The sequence below is a fragment of the Magnolia sinica genome, chromosome 3 (assembly GCF_029962835.1).
Source record: "Magnolia sinica isolate HGM2019 chromosome 3, MsV1, whole genome shotgun sequence".
Taxonomy (NCBI): Eukaryota; Viridiplantae; Streptophyta; class Magnoliopsida; order Magnoliales; family Magnoliaceae; genus Magnolia; species Magnolia sinica.
The window spans coordinates 55,069,512-55,087,773 of NC_080575.1; positions in this window are offsets into that span (position 1 = coordinate 55,069,512).

Below are 18,262 nucleotides of genomic sequence, written 5' to 3' on the forward strand. Positions count from 1 at the left end.
GTATAGATAAGATACGAAAGTGAGATTTGAAAATCCTAGAGCTGAATCACGTAGGTAACCAATCAAGTAAGTTCTTTGTCAATCAAATCAGAGTATAAGACTATATACCATACTTTTCAATGTGCTCAGTGAAAATCAACTTACTTTCCATATGAATACTATCCTTTCATAATATTAGCCATGTTTATCACTTCAAGATTGGTTTGAACTCAAGTACTGATTCCAAACTCATCCCATTCTTCTTTTTTTCCATTTTTTTATTTTATATCGATGGTCAATTTTTATCCATTCTTTATTTTTACATTCTTTTCCATATTTTTCATTCTTCTACATGACCTCTTTATCGATCTCCTATTTTTAACTAGTTCTTTTCTTCTGTTAAGGTGGATAAAATTCTCCAGACTCGATTCTCACCATCTATCAATGATTCACATTGTAACATTCAGAACTTCTAGCATGTCTCACAAAAGACAAATTGAATGTGTCCTGTAATCTATATTAACATGATATTCAAACTACCTTTAAAATAATTGCATATAAGAACTTAGGTGGTAGATTACTTAGATGTTCAAACTCCAACAATCCAAAGTTCAATCTCTATCTTATCATACTTAGAGCATTCTAGTACACAATTCATTGCTTCCCAAATAGATTTCAACCTGAAAATATTGAGAAAATTTTTTAAATTTTTTTGCCCAAAATTGAGGAAAACACTTATTAGGTTACCTAATCCCCCACACCCCCACAAAAATTCTACATTGTCCTCAATATATAAGAAATAAGCATGTAATGTAAAAGAGGTAATGAAAATAAAGGAGATGGTGTTGGAAAGATAGTACCTAGAAGAAGGAATTTTACAGCTTTTCTATAGATCTCAGCATAAAATGGGTTAACACAAAATGAAACTCAATAGACTATAAGCAAACTATCCTAAACAGCAAAAAACAATAAACCTAACTATACCCCCATTAGACTAGGAGGCCAATCCTGATACACAGGATCAGTCAGAGGTATGGTCATGTCCTCTTAATCGAATTTCTCAATAAACGGCTTCAACCGATGTCCATTCACTTTAAACGCATTGACATTGTTGGGATTTGTTATCTCAACGGCCTCATGAGGATAAACATTTGTAACAGTGAAAGGGCTAGACCAACAAGATCGAAGCTTTCCCGAAAACAGATGTAACCGAGAATTATACAAAAGGACTTTTTAGCCAGTCGAGAATTATTTCTGAAAGATGTTCTTATCATGGAACACCTTCATACCATCCTTGTAAATTCTTGAGTTCTCATATGCGTCATTTCGGATCTCCTCAAGTTTGTTCAATTGTAGCTTGTGCAATGAGCTAGCGTTGTCCAAAGCAAAATTTAGATTCTTAATAGCCCAGTAGGTTCTATGTTCCAACTCTACAGATAAGTGTCAAGCTTTCCTTTAGACAAGTCTAAAGAGAGACATTCCAATAGGAGTTTTAAATGCGGTACGGGAAGCCAATAGAGCATCGGTTAATCGGATTGACTAATCCTTGTGGTCAGGGTTAACCATTTTCTCTAAAATTTGTTTAATCTCCCTATTAGAAATCTTAGCTTGCCCACTTGTCTGTGGGTGGTATGGAGTACTCACCTTATGAGAGATGCCATATTTCTTCATTAAGTTTGTCAATGGCCTATTACAAAAATGTGAGCCTCCATCACTAATGATGGCCCGAGGTGTTTCGAACTGTGAAAGAATGTTCTCTTTTAAAAACTTAATGACCGTTTGATGGTCATTGTTTTGGCACGGGATCGCTTTGATCCATTTAGTGACATAGTCTACGGCTAATAAAATGTATAAATTTCCATGAGATTGGGGGAATGGTCCCATGAAATCGATGCCCCAGCAATCAAATGCTTCGATTATGAGAATGGGGTTCAAAGGCATCATATTTCGACGGGATAATGCTTCCAGCTTCTGCCAACTCTCACAAGCTTCGCAAAACTCATGACTGTCCTTAAACATAGTGGGCTAATAGAAGTCGCATTGCAGAATTTTGGCCGTGGTCTTTTTGGCAAAAAAGTGACCACTACAAGCTTGAGTGTGATAGAAGGAGATGACACTTTGGTGTTAATGTCTAGCACACATCTCCTTAAAATCTGATCTAGGCAAGAAGAATTTGCATACCTCAGTGAAAAATTTCTTCTTATCTTGCGCGGTCCAATGTGTAGGTATGAAACTTGTGGTAAGATAATTGGCAATATCAGCGAACTAAGGCAAATGGGAGACTTTAAACAATTGTTCGTCAGGGAATATGTCATTTATGGGTGTTGTCTCAAGGGAATCAGGGAGGTCAAGCCTCGAAAGGTGGTCAGCCACTACATTTTCTATTCCCTTTTTATCTTTTATTTCTAAATCAAATTCCTGGAGTAGGAGGATCCATCTTATCAAGCGGGGCTTAGCATCATTCTTTAAAAGAAGATACTTGAGCGCCGCATGATCGTTGTAGATAATGATCTTGGATCCGATCAAGTAGGACCTAAATTTATCCAAAGCGAAGACTATGGCTAAGAGTTCTTTTTCCGTAATAGAGTAGTTCACTTGAGTATATTTTAGATTTCTACTTGCGTAATGAATAACGTAGGGCTTCTTTTCTTTTCTTTGGCCTAAAACTGCCCCAAGAGCATAGTCAGATGCATCGCACATAAGTTCAAAAGGAAGGCTCCAGTCGGGTGGCTGCATGATAGGTGTAGTGGTTAACATGCCATTGAGCTTAGTAAAAGCTTCCTGGCATTGCTCAGTCCACTCATATGGGATATCCTTTTGAAGTAGATTGTATAAAGGATGAGAGAGGTGACTAAAGTCCTTTATGAATCTTCTATAAAATCTAGCGTGTCCTAAAAAGGATCGAACATCTCATATGTTCTTAGGTGGATGTAGGTTAGAGATAAGATCAATTTTAGCCTTATATACCTCAATTCCTTTAGACGAGATGATATGTTCAAGGATAATCCCCTTACGAACCATGAAATGACACTTTTCCCAATTTAGTACCAAATTCTTTTCCTCACATCGCTTCAGTACATTTTTAACATTCTCTAAGTAATTGTTGAAGGATGGACAAAAGATAGAGAAGTCGCTATGAAGACCTCTAAATGTTGCCCCACCATGTTAGAAAAACTACTCATCATGCATCACTGAAAAGTGGCGAGGACATTACACAGTCCGAATGGCATCCTTCGGTAAGCAAAGGTGCCAAAGGGACATGTGAACATGGTCTTTTCCTGATCTTCAAGGGCTATCTCTATTTGGTTGTAGCCCAAATACCCGTCCAAGAAGCAGTAGTACGAGTGACCAGCTAGCCTTTCCAAGATTTGATCAATGAAAGGCAAAGGAAAGTGGTCCTTCCTAATGACGGTATTCAATTTCTTGTAGTTGATGCACATTCTCCAACCAGTAGTAACTCTGGTTGGCACTAGTTCATTGTTGGCATTAACTATTATGGTAATTTTGGACTTCTTGGGAACCACCTGAGTTAGACTCACCCATTAGCTATCGGATATAGGGTATATGATACCCACATCCAATAGTTTAAGAACCTCGGCTTTAACAACTTCCTTCATGTTTGGATTTAATCTACGTTGTGGTTACTGAGAGGTCTTCACATTATCCTCTAAATACATGTGGTGAGTACAAATTAAAGGGTCAATTCCCTTGAGGTCCACAATCGACCATCCAAGAGCTCCCTTGTGCTCAATGAGAGTAGAGATGAGCATACTCTCTTATTTTTGCTCGAGGTGGGAAGAAATCACCACCGGGTATATCTCATCTTAACCTAAATAGACATATTTCAAATCAGAGGGCAAAGGTTTTAGGTTAAGCTTTGGTGCCTTGAGGTTAGACGGTAAAGGAACTATATCAGTTTGGGGTAATTCTTCGAATTGTGGCCTCCACCGGTTAACTTCAAGTATCGGCACGATATCCAGCATGGTCCCGGTCACGCCCCAAACTCGGGAACTGGGCTCACAAAATTTCCGGTTGCCGAATCCAGTGATGACAGCCTCCGTAGTATCCCATTCTTGGCTCCCAACTCCCATGTGCTAGGTTCCGATCCTAGGATCTTATGAGGAGGATTTTCAGGGTGGTTGTTTTTTGGTTATAAAGGAGCATATTCATAAGTGTACCGAAGTCACCACAACATCACACCACATATCCACTAATATAATATTTGAGTACAGTGCTGAAAGGGAAATACATCATCACCACATATCCATTAATATAATATTTGAGTACAATGATGAAAGGGAAATACATCATATAACAAAATTCTAAAAGATTGGGCCCATGCTCTTGCCTCAATGCTGTTGCGGTCTATCATAACCTGCATGCAACAAACGTGTATAAGCTTACTACGAAGCTTAGAGAGTGCGTGTGTATATGCACAATGCATGTGCCATGCATACAAATGTCAGAGTGAGTGAAAATGATGGAAGACTAAACTGGCAAGTCCATAAATGATGTTAGCCATACGAAAGCTATGCAATGCAAGGCCTACATGGCCGAATGTCATATGCTAGAGATGCAATGCAAGCATGCCAATCCTCAACTGGTCCACGTATAAGTATAGTTCGTCACTGGAAACATCACCGGGGTCTAGTACACTCTAACACTAGCTGTTGCCCCATTGCGCGCATAACTAAGTGGAAGAGACCTCACTATCCACCTTGCTAGTGGTATGCCAATGCCCACCCGGCTCATCGATAACAGACCCATTTACGAGCTGGTCAAACTCAACTTAACTCACAGCCCCCTACCCCATCACAATGGATCTCATACAATCATAATGGGCCTCATGTAATCACACAATGGGCCTCATATAATCACAACGGGCCTTATATAATCACAATGGGCCTCATACAATCACAATTAGCCTTTCAATGACCTTATACAATTATAATGCTATATTAACACATACTCAGTGCGTATACTAACATAGTCGTAATAAATAATTGGCCTATATATGGCGAGGTCTATATAAGGATAGCAGATCTAATCCAAAACATGAGGATCAGTCCTCAGTAGTGGATATACCCAATCTAATAGCACAGATTCTTCTACCTATGACCAGAGGTAATGATGCATCCTCCTCATAAAAAGGATGAGTCTAGATGGCTTACTCATGGGCCTAAGAGTGGGCTTCCAGGTTTGGGTACTTCTACTAGCATCAATGGGGACCTAAAGAATTGGGATAACCCAATAAGGGGAGATGGATCATACTAATAATAGTGGAGGCACATCAATTTGGGTTAACTCACTAAGGGCGAAATGAGAATGAGCTTAATACAATCACAAGGGGCCTCATACCATTTCAATGGCTTGTATCATGATGCTATACTAGCACGTACTCATAGTCAGCATCGATAATCAGCTTATACATAAGGCGGGGTCCATTGATGGACAACAGATCCATAACATGGAGGGTCAGTCTTCAACGGTGGATATACCAAATCTAATAGCATGGATCCCTTCGTCTATGGTGAGGATGAACTCTCCTCATATCAAGGTTGGGCCTAGGTGGCTTACCTATAATCCTAAGGATCCGGAACGGGCTTCCTTCACCGTACTATCATATGGCCCGCTAGATACCCTAGGGGGCCCAAATAAGTCCTAGATGGACTCCAAGATTAAAACAATCCTACTAGCAACCAATGGGGGCCCAACATCTTGGGTTATCCCAATATGAATAGATGGATCATACACATATCAATGGGGCCCAATATTTTGGGTCAACCCACTTAGAGAAGGATGACAATGGGCCTAATAAAGGCCTATGGGAAGGTCACAATGTGGACATTTAACCATCATTGCCCATTAATGTGGACATTTAACCAACATTTCTCCCAAAGAGTGGCCCACATAGAGCCAAACATATAGTGGGCCCATGACATCACACAAGGGCCTCATATACTACATAATGGACCTCATACAAAGGGCCTAATACACATCATGATGGGTCTCACTCATGGGCCACATATGCATCACATTGGGCCTCACTCATGGGCCCCATATACATCATAATGGGCCTTATCACATGGGCCATATATACCTTACATCGGGTCTCATCATATGGGCCTCATACATCACAACGGGCCTTGTTATAAGGGCCTTATATACTACCCATCGGGCCTCATATACATCAGATTGGATCTCACATATGGGCCTCATACACATCAGATTGGGCCTCACATATGGGCCTCATACACATCAGATTGGGCCGCATCACATGGGCTTCATATACATCAAGTGGGCCGCATCACATGGGCCTCATATACATCAAGTGGGACCCACCATTCCAGCTGGACTATCTACACCATTCATCTATTTTTAGAGATCATTTTAGAGCATTACCCAAAAATGAATCATATTGAAAGATCATCTGGACCATTCCACAAATAGCAGTGGAGATAATGATTTTCACCGTTAACAACTCACAGGCCCACCAAAATGTTTATTTTCCAATCTGTTCATAAGGTCACAAAGACTTGAATTAAGAGGAAAACAAATTCCATATTGATCCAGAACTTCTGGAACCCCAAATGGGTTTCAATGGTAGGCATTCAATCCTTCACTAGTTTTTGTAGTGTGGTCCATCTGATAGATAGATCTGTCTTATTTTTCTTCTCAACCCCTAAGACGAGCTCGCACAGTGGATGGGCGGTTTGGATCTAACGCATAACTCATGATCAGGCCCATACTTGCTGACGCCACTACAACAGCTATATAGCTGGTGTGACCCAGTAGATGGACGGTTTAAATGTAACACATACATCATGGAGTCCCACGGTCCAGAAAGCTGGATGGTGAGGATATACAACACGTGCATCATGGCTGACCTCACGTCTTAGCAATGGATGGACGGCCTGGATACAAATCACATACATTTAGGTCCCATCCTACGGACAGTGTGGATGCAAAATGCACACGTTAGGTGAGTCCTATGGATGGACTGTAATGCCCTGAAAATCGGGGGTCGAGTAGGTACCCAACTCCCGAGTTCCAAGGCATCACTTATGTAACATAGATAATGATGATTTGATATTGTCCATGTTAGTGCATAAAACATGAATGAGATTAAGCAAAATCAGCAAATCATACTCCAGGGACAGTTGAATTTATGCAAGCGGAAGGTGGTGATAAGTGTATAAAACATATAAACCATTGTAGGTCCCCAAAGTATGAACGCATTGCCAGGTCAAATAGTTACAAGTATTGTTTCAAAATACAAAATTTCAAAAGTAATGGTCCACTACAAGTATAAGCCCTGAAGCCTCGTTGATCAGAACGGTCTATAGAAACCCGCCTAAATACTGCATATATGAGAATGCCTCCTCATCATCCTCAAAGTCCGGCTCCACCTCGCAAGTTGTGCCATCATCTGAAACTACAACAGGGTCTGGTTGGTGTTTAAAACACTGTCCCGTAACGTGGGAGTGAGTGATAAACTCAGTGGAGCAATAAACCAAAGGTTAACATGTTATCAATTCAGTCAAGAAGTAATGATGACGCAATACAACATCAGGTCCTAAGTACTCTTTTTAATGCAAGAATGATATGAAATGATGATGCATGCCCTCGCCTGCACTCCTTCAGCGACTTCATCTCACGATCGCGGCATGAAACACTTCCTCAGTACTTGACCTGCTATGCCAAAGGCACACGTAATGCGGTGCATGAGCGTGCTTACCAAGTTCTTATTAGTCCTTTTCATATAGCAGAATTGGGAAATTAAGGTACCTCCCTTATATCATTTTCCAAACAGTGATCCATTCTAGGGTCGTCAGTCCTAATAAATCTCATACGATGTTACGGTTCTAGGTCGCTACAAAGGGCTCGTCACTTGATCAGTGTAGGACTTGTTTGTACTCTAGTTGCTACGGAAAGGCTCGTCGCCACTATGCAGTCTCAGAGTATGCTCGAGGTCACTACAAAGGGCTCGTCACCTGATTAGTGTAGGTCGACAGCTTGAATACAGTGTCCCATACCACCGTATTCGGCTCACGAGGCTGTGTTGCTCACTGGACACTACGGGGAGCCTCGTCACCCCAGCGTAGGCCGACAGCTCGACCACGGTGTCCATACCACCTTGTCTAGCTCATGAGTCTTAGCGGATCGAGGTACCAAGATTAAATGGGCTTTTCACTGGTGAGTTTCGTACCTTAGATTCAAATAGTAGCGTCCAAACATGGTGAACATACATCGGGTCAATCGGGTTACTTGACGAGCTCGACTAGTACGAGTGTACGTAGAGTTGATCGACGTGAAGTGCGTAAGCACTACGTGTGGCCTAACTACTGTCGACATCCCAAGTGCGGCTTGGATTCATCGACCACATCCTGTATGACGACACAATGTCAGCCAACTGGTTAAAACTTGTTATCGATTTCCTGGACTATATGATAGTCCCAACCGCATTCAATTATGATAAGTAATCATATGAGAAAGTCAAAGTAGTAATGGATCAATAATTCAAATCATACAATCATTTGAGCATTTTATGGAATACATCTTAAACATGAATTCACACATATGCATTCCATGCCTAAACAAACACTATAATATAAAACACATGGAGGAAATCATGCACATAGTTAAGGTAGTTGAGAATCATATCTCAACACCCATACAAAGTACAATTAACTAAATACTAGGTCATTTAGACATTCTTACAAACACTTAGTCTACACATTCCAACACACATGACGTTTGTTGGTTATAATATGTATTAGGGCAAAACCTTTCGACAAGGAGTTGTCGCATATGCAACAAGCATATATGCACGACAGATAATCATGTCGACTGCGAATCCAAAAACCATACGTATTCAATTATTTCAACAAATACATAGAATACACTATACGTGACATAGTTCATACGTATTCGTAAAGTGAAACAAACATCATGTCTGGCATGTGAAATGACACCCATGACAGTAATAAATCATTATCCGGCATTAAAAGTCTTAAAAACCATAACCTAAATGTATATAGTCTGCACCTTACGCCGGTAAACGCGTAACAGATTCGTTTTAGACACTTGGTCTTTGTCAACGGCAGAATGGCAACCTATAGCATGAATTAGGTTAGCTATTTCACCACTAACACTATATTATACCCTAAAACAGATTAGGGTTAGGTTTTCTTACCTAAGTACGCTGTCAAAAATGCCGGAATATCGTTACAGACGCGATAGATAAGCGTGTGGAGTGGTAGGGTTAAATCCCAAGAACAAACGCCGGTACACTCTCTCACTTCCTCTCTCTTTCCTTCTCTTTTCTCTCTTCTCTCTCCTAGGGTTTTCCAAATTCGTATGAGGTGAGAGAGAGAGGGTTTAAGGCCCTTATATAGGCCTAGGACTGATGGGAATGGCCCTAGGGCCAAGGTATACTTAGGTTATATCCAATGAGCGTTTGTTTCGATCTAAGGAGCACTTCTGGAGGCCCCTTTTCTGTGTGTGGTCGGACTTAAGCTCCTTAACATTGGATCTAGGTCAAGCTGAGTTTTTGGTCTAATCAGATTTACAGATCGACCGTGGCAGACCAGTTTTAGTTCAACGGTCACCAGTACTCGGTCAGGGCCATAAGTGTACTGACATGTGTTGGAAATTTTCCCTGATCTGAGGGTGTAATTGGGTCAGATTCCAATGGTCTGAATCCTTAGATTTGGCCCATAAGTGAAACGACTCAATTCACTTAAGTCCCAGTTCATTTTCTAAAAGATATTCACGTTTCTCACCCACTTCGCTCTGGGCTCAAGTTGTGCATTTTTGGATACAATTAGGACTTGATTTTCAAGGTGGTAGTCAAGTCCAGTAAGGTGGTCATAACGGTATAGTTTCGCGATCATTGTACTTTCGATGTGCGGTCCAAGTCTGATATGGAGTTTCAAAGCGCTCCTAAGAGCAACTGGGGTTTGAGATTGATCCTAAGTCTTAAGGTAATGTAGCGGTAATGATTTTGCATGGTTTGGGTCTTGCAGATCATATTTAAAGTAATTAGTACTAATTTTACAGATAAGCTAGTTTAGCACTAGTTTATTCCCCCCTAATTTCTAAATGTTTTGGTCTTAGGTGATTTCTTCCTGAGGCGGTACTCGGGTCTTTGTACGGTTTTTTCTGAGACGTTACAATCTACCCCCCTTAAAGAAAAATTTCATCCTCGAATTTAGTACCTTTTCGTACTCCTCGAGATTCTGAGGGTAGTTCTTTCGGATCTCGGCTTCTGTTTCTCAAGTAGCCTCTTCCTCCGTGTGATGCATCCACAACACCTTCACAAGTGGGATAACCTTGCTGTACAACACCTGCTCTTTCCTATCTAGGATACACATCGGTCGCAGTACATATGTAGCGTCCTCGCTCAACTGTACCTGCTCCCATCTGATAATGTGAAAAGGATCGGGAACGTATTTCTTCAACATAGATACATGAAATACGTTGTGAACGCCCGTAAGTGGTGTGGGTAAGGCAAGGCGGTATGCCACCACACCCACTCGATCAAGTATCTGAAATGGGCTGATGAATCACGGCGTAAGCTTCCTCTTCTTGCCAAACCGAAGGACTCCCTTCATGAGGGAAACTTTAAGGAACACATGGTCCCCAACCTCGAACTCTAGCTGCCGCCGCCTCGTATCGGCGTAACTCTTTTGTCTGCTCTTTGCTGTCAGAAGTCGACGCCTGATAATGTCGATCTTCTCTGAAGTCGCCTGAACTAACTCTGGGCCAATCAAGCTCTTCTCACCAATCTCTACCCAGTAATGCGGTGCTTGACAGGGGCGCCCATGCAAGGCCTCATAGGGAGCCATGCCAATGCTTGCCTGGAAATTATTGTTATACACGAACTCTGCATACGAGAGACAGTCATCCCAACTGTCCTTGAAATCAAGCACGCAAGCTCGCAACATATCTTTCAAAATCTGATTCACCCGTTCTGTCTACCCGTTAGTCTGTGGGTGGAATGCGGTACTGAACTTCAGTTTCACACCCATTACTTCTTAGATGCAGGTCCAGAAGATAGATGTGAATTGCATGTCTCGGTCTGACACGATCTCCAAGGAAACTCCATGCAAACGTACAATCTCCCTGATGTACAGTCTGGCCAACTCATCTGCTGAGTTCGAAACTTTAATCAGGAGGAAGTGAGACGATTTTGTCAACCGATCCATGATCACCCATATGGAATCATAACCCTTCCTCATCTTCAGTAGTCCCGAGATAAAGCCATAAAGATGAAATCCCACTTCCATTCAGCTATGGGCATGGGCTGAAGAAGTCCAGGCGGTCGGCGATGCTCTGCCTTAACCTGCTGGCATGTGAGACAATGGGACATGTAATCTGCTATGTGGGCCTTCATGTTGTCCCATTAGTATGATCTCTTCATATCGCGATACATCTTCGTACTTCCAGGGTGCATCCCCATCTTCAAATTATGCACAGCCTCGAGAACTTTCCGCCTCAGATCATGAAGATTTGGGACGCATAGGCGGCCACGGTAACGTAAGCCTCCATCCATACCAACTCTCCACTCAGCGTCCTCATTACCACTAGCCTGCTCTCAAAGCTCAGACAATCGTCCATCGCCCTTCTGGGCCTCAATGATCCTATCATCAATAAGTGGCCGCACATGAACGTGCGCGACGCTCTCGAACGGGTCCTCCACGGTGAGAATCTGCTCAAAGTCTCGCACGAACTCTACCATACCCCATTCTACCACCATTAGCGGAGCCGCAAACTCTATGGTCTTCTTGCAGCTCAATGCGTCAGCCACAAGGTTAGCCTTGCCCGGATGGTAGGAAACCTCGAACTTAAAGTCCTTCAAGGTTTCCAACCATCGCCGCTACCTCATATTCAGGTCCTGCTGAGTGAATATGTATCTGAGGCTCTTGTGGTCGCAAAAGAGCTCGAACTCCTCTCCGTAGAGGTAATGTCTCCAAATCTTCAAAGCAAAGATGATGGCCGCTAAATCCAGGTCGTGCGTAGGATAATTTTCCTCGTGTTTCCTCAACTATCGCGATAGGTAGACAATAACCCTGTCCTTCTGCATCAAAACACTGCCCAAACTGACATGAGATGCGTCCGTGAATATCGTATACTTGACCCCTTGCTCTGGCAATACTAGCAAAGGGGCGGACGTCAACTTGTCTTTCAACTTTTGAAAAGCTGCCTCTACCTTTTCATTCCAAGCGAACTTAAGATCCTTCCGAGTCAACTGAGACAAAGGTCTGACTATCTTGGAGAAGTCCTGAATGAAACGTCAATAATACCCTGCCAGACCGAGAAAACTCCTCACCTCAGTAACCGAACCGGTCTACTCCCAGTCCTGAACTGCGGCTACCTTAGCTAGGTCCACGGCTATCCCTTCCTTGGACACTACATGTCCCAGGAACTTGACTTCCTCTTTCCAAAAGTCGCACTTCTTGTACTTTGCGAACAACTGGTTCTTCTTTAGAGTATCCAAGACTGCTCGCAGGTGTTCCTTGTGCTCTTCCCGACTCTTAGAGTATATCAGAATGTCATCATTAAACATGATGATGAATCGTAATAGAAACAGCCGAAATACCCTATTCATCAGGCCCATGAACACGGCCGGTGCGTTCGTAAGGCCGAATGACATCACGAGAAACTCATAGTGTCCAAAACTGGTCCTAAAGGCCGTCTTCTACACGTCCTCATCCCTGACACGTAACTGGTGATACCCCAACTACAAGTCAATCTTCGAGAAATACTTTGCCCCCTTCAACTGATCAAACAAGTCATTTATCCGAGACAAAGGATACTTGTTCTTTACCGTCACTTGGTTCAATCTGCGATAATCAATACATAATCGCAGAGATCCATCCTTCTTCTTTACGAACAACATGGGTGCTCCCCATGGAGACACGCTGGGTCGTATAAAGCCTGCATCCAATAGATCATCTATCTATTTGCTCAACTCCTCCATCTCATACGGGGCCATGCAATAGGTCGGAAGAGATACAAGTGTAGTACTAGGCACTAGATCGATGGTAAAATCAATTTCACACTGAGGGGGTAGTCCAGGTATCTTCCTGAACACATCTGAGAATTCTTGGACCACAGGAGTGTCCTCAAGTGTTGGACTATGAACATCCTCTAGCATGGAAGCATAATAACAAATGGGATAAGGCCAACTGAACTGCACTGGAAATGTAAAGGTCATGCGCTCTGGTCCACAGGCTGTCACCACTCTAGTATTGCAGTCAATCTCTGCCTTCATCTCTGTGAGCCAATCCATACTGAGAATGATGTTATAATGATGTAATGGGGTGACAATCAAGTTGATGAGCACTGTCCCGCTCCCTACATCTATCGAACACCCCTTATAGATCCTGGTAGCATCCAAGAAAGTCCCTGTGGTGGTAAAGATTCTCACCCCAACCATAGGACTAGTTTCCAACCTCAGCCGCTTGACTGCTACGTACGATATGATAGAGATAGTGGACCCGGTGTCCACTAATAAGAAGACTAGAGTACCTTGGATATGTGTCATAATGTCAAAAGCCATAGGTGCTGTAGGTGCTGTCTCTGATGCCTCAGTGGTAAGTGAGTACACACGAGCCTGCTGAGAACGGTTGGGTTGAGGTATCGTAGGCCGTTGAGGCGGCCTAGATCGAGGTGCGGGTGGTTAGAATGATGAATGAGCTGGTGCTGACCGTAGAGGTGGTGATGATATAACCTGGGGAAGCTGGCGGTTGATCCTCTGGGGTGGTGAGAAGCCACTATCTCTCATCCTGGTGAAGCAGTTCACCTCGGTGTGGCCAGGCCTCTTGCAGTAGGCACACCATACATCAGGTCGCCTCACTGGGGCAGGTGAAGCCATCAGCCTCGGCGGTGAGTCTGCGCGCGACCTCTTGCCGAGGAACGGTCTGCTCGGAAGATCAGGATGCGGCCGGGGAGCCATAGGTGCTCGCATACGAGACTGCTTGTCCCGGTCCTACTCCGCCTGCATAGACATGCTCACTAGCTCAGCATAGCCGAGTATGCTAGCGCAGCACATCTTCGAGTGGATCTCGGGTCACAGACCCTCAGAAAATCGCCACATGCGCATCGACTCATCAGCCAATATCAATGGAGCTTACCTGCCCAGCTCTGTGAATCTGTTCTCATACTCCGCCATCGTCATCCCTTCCTGTCGAAGGCGAAGGAACTCACTCTCCTTCTCGTGGCGATAAGTGAGGGGATAATATTTCTCATGGAAGCGGGTCTCAAAGTCTACCCATGTCCATACATATCCGATGCCAACAGTCCGAAGGACACTGTCCCACCAAAGGCTGGCCTCCTTCTCGAACATAAAGGTGACCAACTCCACTTGCTCTACTTCAGTGCAATGCAGCGGCTTTAGCATCTTAGAGATGCAGTCAAGCCAATACTCGGCGTCCTCGGGTCGGTGAGTACCCGCAAAGGTAAGAGGCCGTAAGCCCTGGAATCGCTCTAACTAGCCGCTAACACCTGCATTCCCAGTAGGGGTGCAAATGGGGTGGGCGAAGCCACACCCATGCTCTGAGCAAAGAATCCCCCAAGGGTGGCCAAGAGCTGCTGCTGCTACTGCTGGTGATGCTGCTGCTGCTGCATTATGAGCATCATCTACTCCAATCTATCAGTAGGAGGAGCAGACTGGGGCATGCATGGGGTCGAAGTCGACGCACGGTTCTGCTCTGGAACCGATGGTACAGTAGATGCAGGCCCATTAGTGGGGCCAGTGGCCGGCTGAGAATCCAACATAGTGTCAGAGGGAGACGGGCCCGAACTGGGGTCCGTATGGCTATCGCTTAGGGGAGGTGCCCCGTCAAACGACTCACCAAGTGTATCACGTGCTGTACTCCATGTGACCTTAGGTGGCCTTACCTATATAACATCGGGCGCAACCCGTGTCAGATATAGCATAGGAATACCCAATTCTTTAAGCATTCAACACCCTTTACAGCAAAAGAAACGACATGCATTTCATTTAACAAAATTTTTCACAATACATGGAATAAAGTTCTACATGAATTATGACAGGAACGCATGTGGCTATGCTAAGCCCAAACTACCAAATACAAACACACTTTCTACCTACTACACTACTAGGCCCATCAACATTAAAACACAGACATCCTAAAACAGCAACAAAAACAAGCTACAGGGCGACGACATGGATGACTAGACATCCGAGTCTGGCGACGGAGGAGGGGCACCTTTATCCTGCAGGCAACACATGATAGCTTTCAAGGTGCGAGTCACCTTCTTAAACTTGTGTTTTACGAGGGCCCAGGTATCAATAATCTCCTGTCGTAGGGCATCCTAGCCCTCCTTAAGTCGAACTAAGTGGGCTTCCCTAGCAGCCCGATCAATGTCATGCTCCAGTGCCGTAGGAGGGGAGCTCTCATCTGTGTCCTGAGCCTCCTCTTCTTCTTCCTATTCCTCCTCTATCTCTTCTCTGCTTTCCTCCTTGCTTCCATACTCCTCACTAGCCATCTCGTCCTCACTCTCATCAAGTCGGGCTTGCCACTGCCATGGCCCAATTTCCATCTGATTGAGAGTATTCTTGTTGATGTAATGAATCGGCACTGATATTTTCACCCCAAGTCTATAGCCAAACTCATGTGTAATCTTGCATATGAGTCAACCGAATGGGAACGAATCAGACATTCTGGTAGAGCATGCGGTAAGAACTATCTGTCGCAGAACATACGTAGGCACGCACAACTTCTCTCCCTGTCCCACTTGGTATAGGAAATCTACCATCAGGCGCGTGCACTCGCTGCGATTGCTCCACCTGGGGTAGACGTTGAACGTGAAAATGTGGTAAAGCAGGCGAAAGTCGTCTGTCATATTAGACGCCAGGAGACTATTGTTTGGTTGCCAATGAACCAGTTGGCCACAAAGGAAATGCGTGCGGCGATCCCTTTCATGTGCACTCTTCAGATTCTTCTCGCTTGCATGGACCTCTCTAAGCGGCATTTTTATAAGCCGAGCTATCAACCCAACATCAATTGTGGCCTCCCAATCTCTACCCATTGGGATCTTGAACTACAAGGGCTCCAGTGTAGGCTCTCGAATGTGGGCGTAGAAGGCTTGGACAGTGCCCACATTTGCGTGGTACTCGCCCTCAAATACGGGACCCCACTCGGCCTTGACTAGGCGGTCCATCGGCAGCTATTGCCCAAAGAGCCTCTCATCCACATGAGCTTCAAAAAGGACCCTACGACCATGAAATCTCCCATGAGACATATCCGTCAGAAGAATCCTTTCAAGGGGAGCCTAGGGATCAAGCTCCCGCTTGGTCCTTATCTCCCGATCGACACTTGAACTTACGGTGGCGGCCCTCTGTCTCCTTGAACGAGTAGGGCGACTAGGCCCGACTTCATCCACAAGATCCCTTTTCTTTCCCATGATAGAAAGAATGGTGGGAATCGAGAATATGGCCGTAACAAGCTCGAATAAGGCCATGGAAAAGGGAAGGAAATAGGAAAATGGAATAGTTTATTGGGTTCTCCCGAATTTGAGACATAAAGTGGGGTTTGGATGCTCAAATGAAAGGCAATGAAAGAGGTGAATAGCTATGAGAGAGAGGTTTGAAAGGGTGGTATGAGTGGTGCACGAAAATGGAAGGAGAAGCACTTGGAGGGGCAATTTGAGTGAAGATTTTTGGGTTTTCTTGAGAAAAGGAGAGATAGGAGGGGTGGGATATGAAGAGGGGTAGCCATGGGGGTGTTTTAAAACATCCCAACCCAAAACAGTGGGCCACACAACACCCTAGGGGTGTCGGCCCGCACGGTCCGCACCGACCAGGCCCACCAGGCGGCGAGGCCTCGCGGAACCGGCGAGGTCCTCGCCGACCTCTGGACTTTTCGGCAAGGGATCGCCGGTGGGGTAACGTCCTCCTACCCCCTGGGTCCTAAAAACATGTGGGTCCTATTCTGGGTCCCCCTGGAGATGCCCCGTTTAGCTCCCAACTCCCTTTTAAGTCGTTTCGGGTCATTTTAGGTTCCTTGCTGAATTTATCGATTATTAAAGGCTGGGATGGGTAAATCGTGGTCTAAACCCGTTAATTGATGGTCTAGGGGTGATCCGAGGTCGTCTCAAGCGATCACGGAGGGGTATGGACCCGATCTCGGTGATCGATATCGGTTAATTTCGCTGATTGGCGAAACTGGGAATCCTATGCCTATTTTTTCATTTTCTCGCACCCTTCTACGTCGAAATGCATCAGCGTACGCCATGTGACCATAACCCAGGTCCAGTTTAATCCAAATCATGCTCTGATACCAACTTGTAATGCCCTGAAAATCGGGGGTCGAGTAGGTACCCAACTCCCGAGTTCCAACGCATCACTTATGCAACATAGATAATGATGATTTGATGTTGTCCATGTTAGTGCATAAAACATGAATGAGATTAAGCTAAATAAGCAAATCATACTCTAGGGACAGTTAAATTTACGCAAGCGGAAGGCTGTGATAAGTGTATAAAATGTATAAACCATGTAGGTCCCTAAAGTATTAACGCATTGCCAGGTCAAATAGTTACAAGTATTGTTCAAAATATAAAATATCAAAAGTGATGGTCCACTACAAGTATAAGCCCTGAAGCCCCGTCGATCAGAACGGTCTATAGAAACCCACCTGAATACTGCAGATATGAGAATGCCTCCTCATCATCCTCAAAGTCCGGCTCCACCTCGCAAGCTGCGCCATCATCTGAAACTACAACAGAGTCTGGTTGGTGCTTAAAACACCATACCATAACGTGGGAGTGAGTGATCAACTCAGTGGAACAATAAACCAAAGGTTAACATGTTATCAATTTAGTCAAGCAGTAATGATGACACAATACAATAATCAGGTCTTAAGTACTCTTGTTAATGTAAGAATGATATGAAATAATGATGCATGCCCTCGCCTGCGTTCCCTCAGCGACTTCATCTCACGATCGTGGCATGAAACATTTAATCAGTGCTTGACCTGCTACGCTAAAGGCACACGTAATGCGGTGCATGAGCGTGCTTACCAAGTTTTTTTTAGTCCTTTTCATACAGCAAGATTGGGAAACTAAGGTACCTCCCTTATATCATTTCTCAAATAGTGATCCATTCTAGGGTCGTCAGTCCTAGTAAATCTCATACGATGTTACGGTTCTAAGTCACTACAAAGGGCTCGTCACCTGATTAGTGTAAGCCTAGTTTGTACTCTAGTTGCTACGGAAAGGCTCGTCGCCTTTATGCAGTCTCAGAGTATGC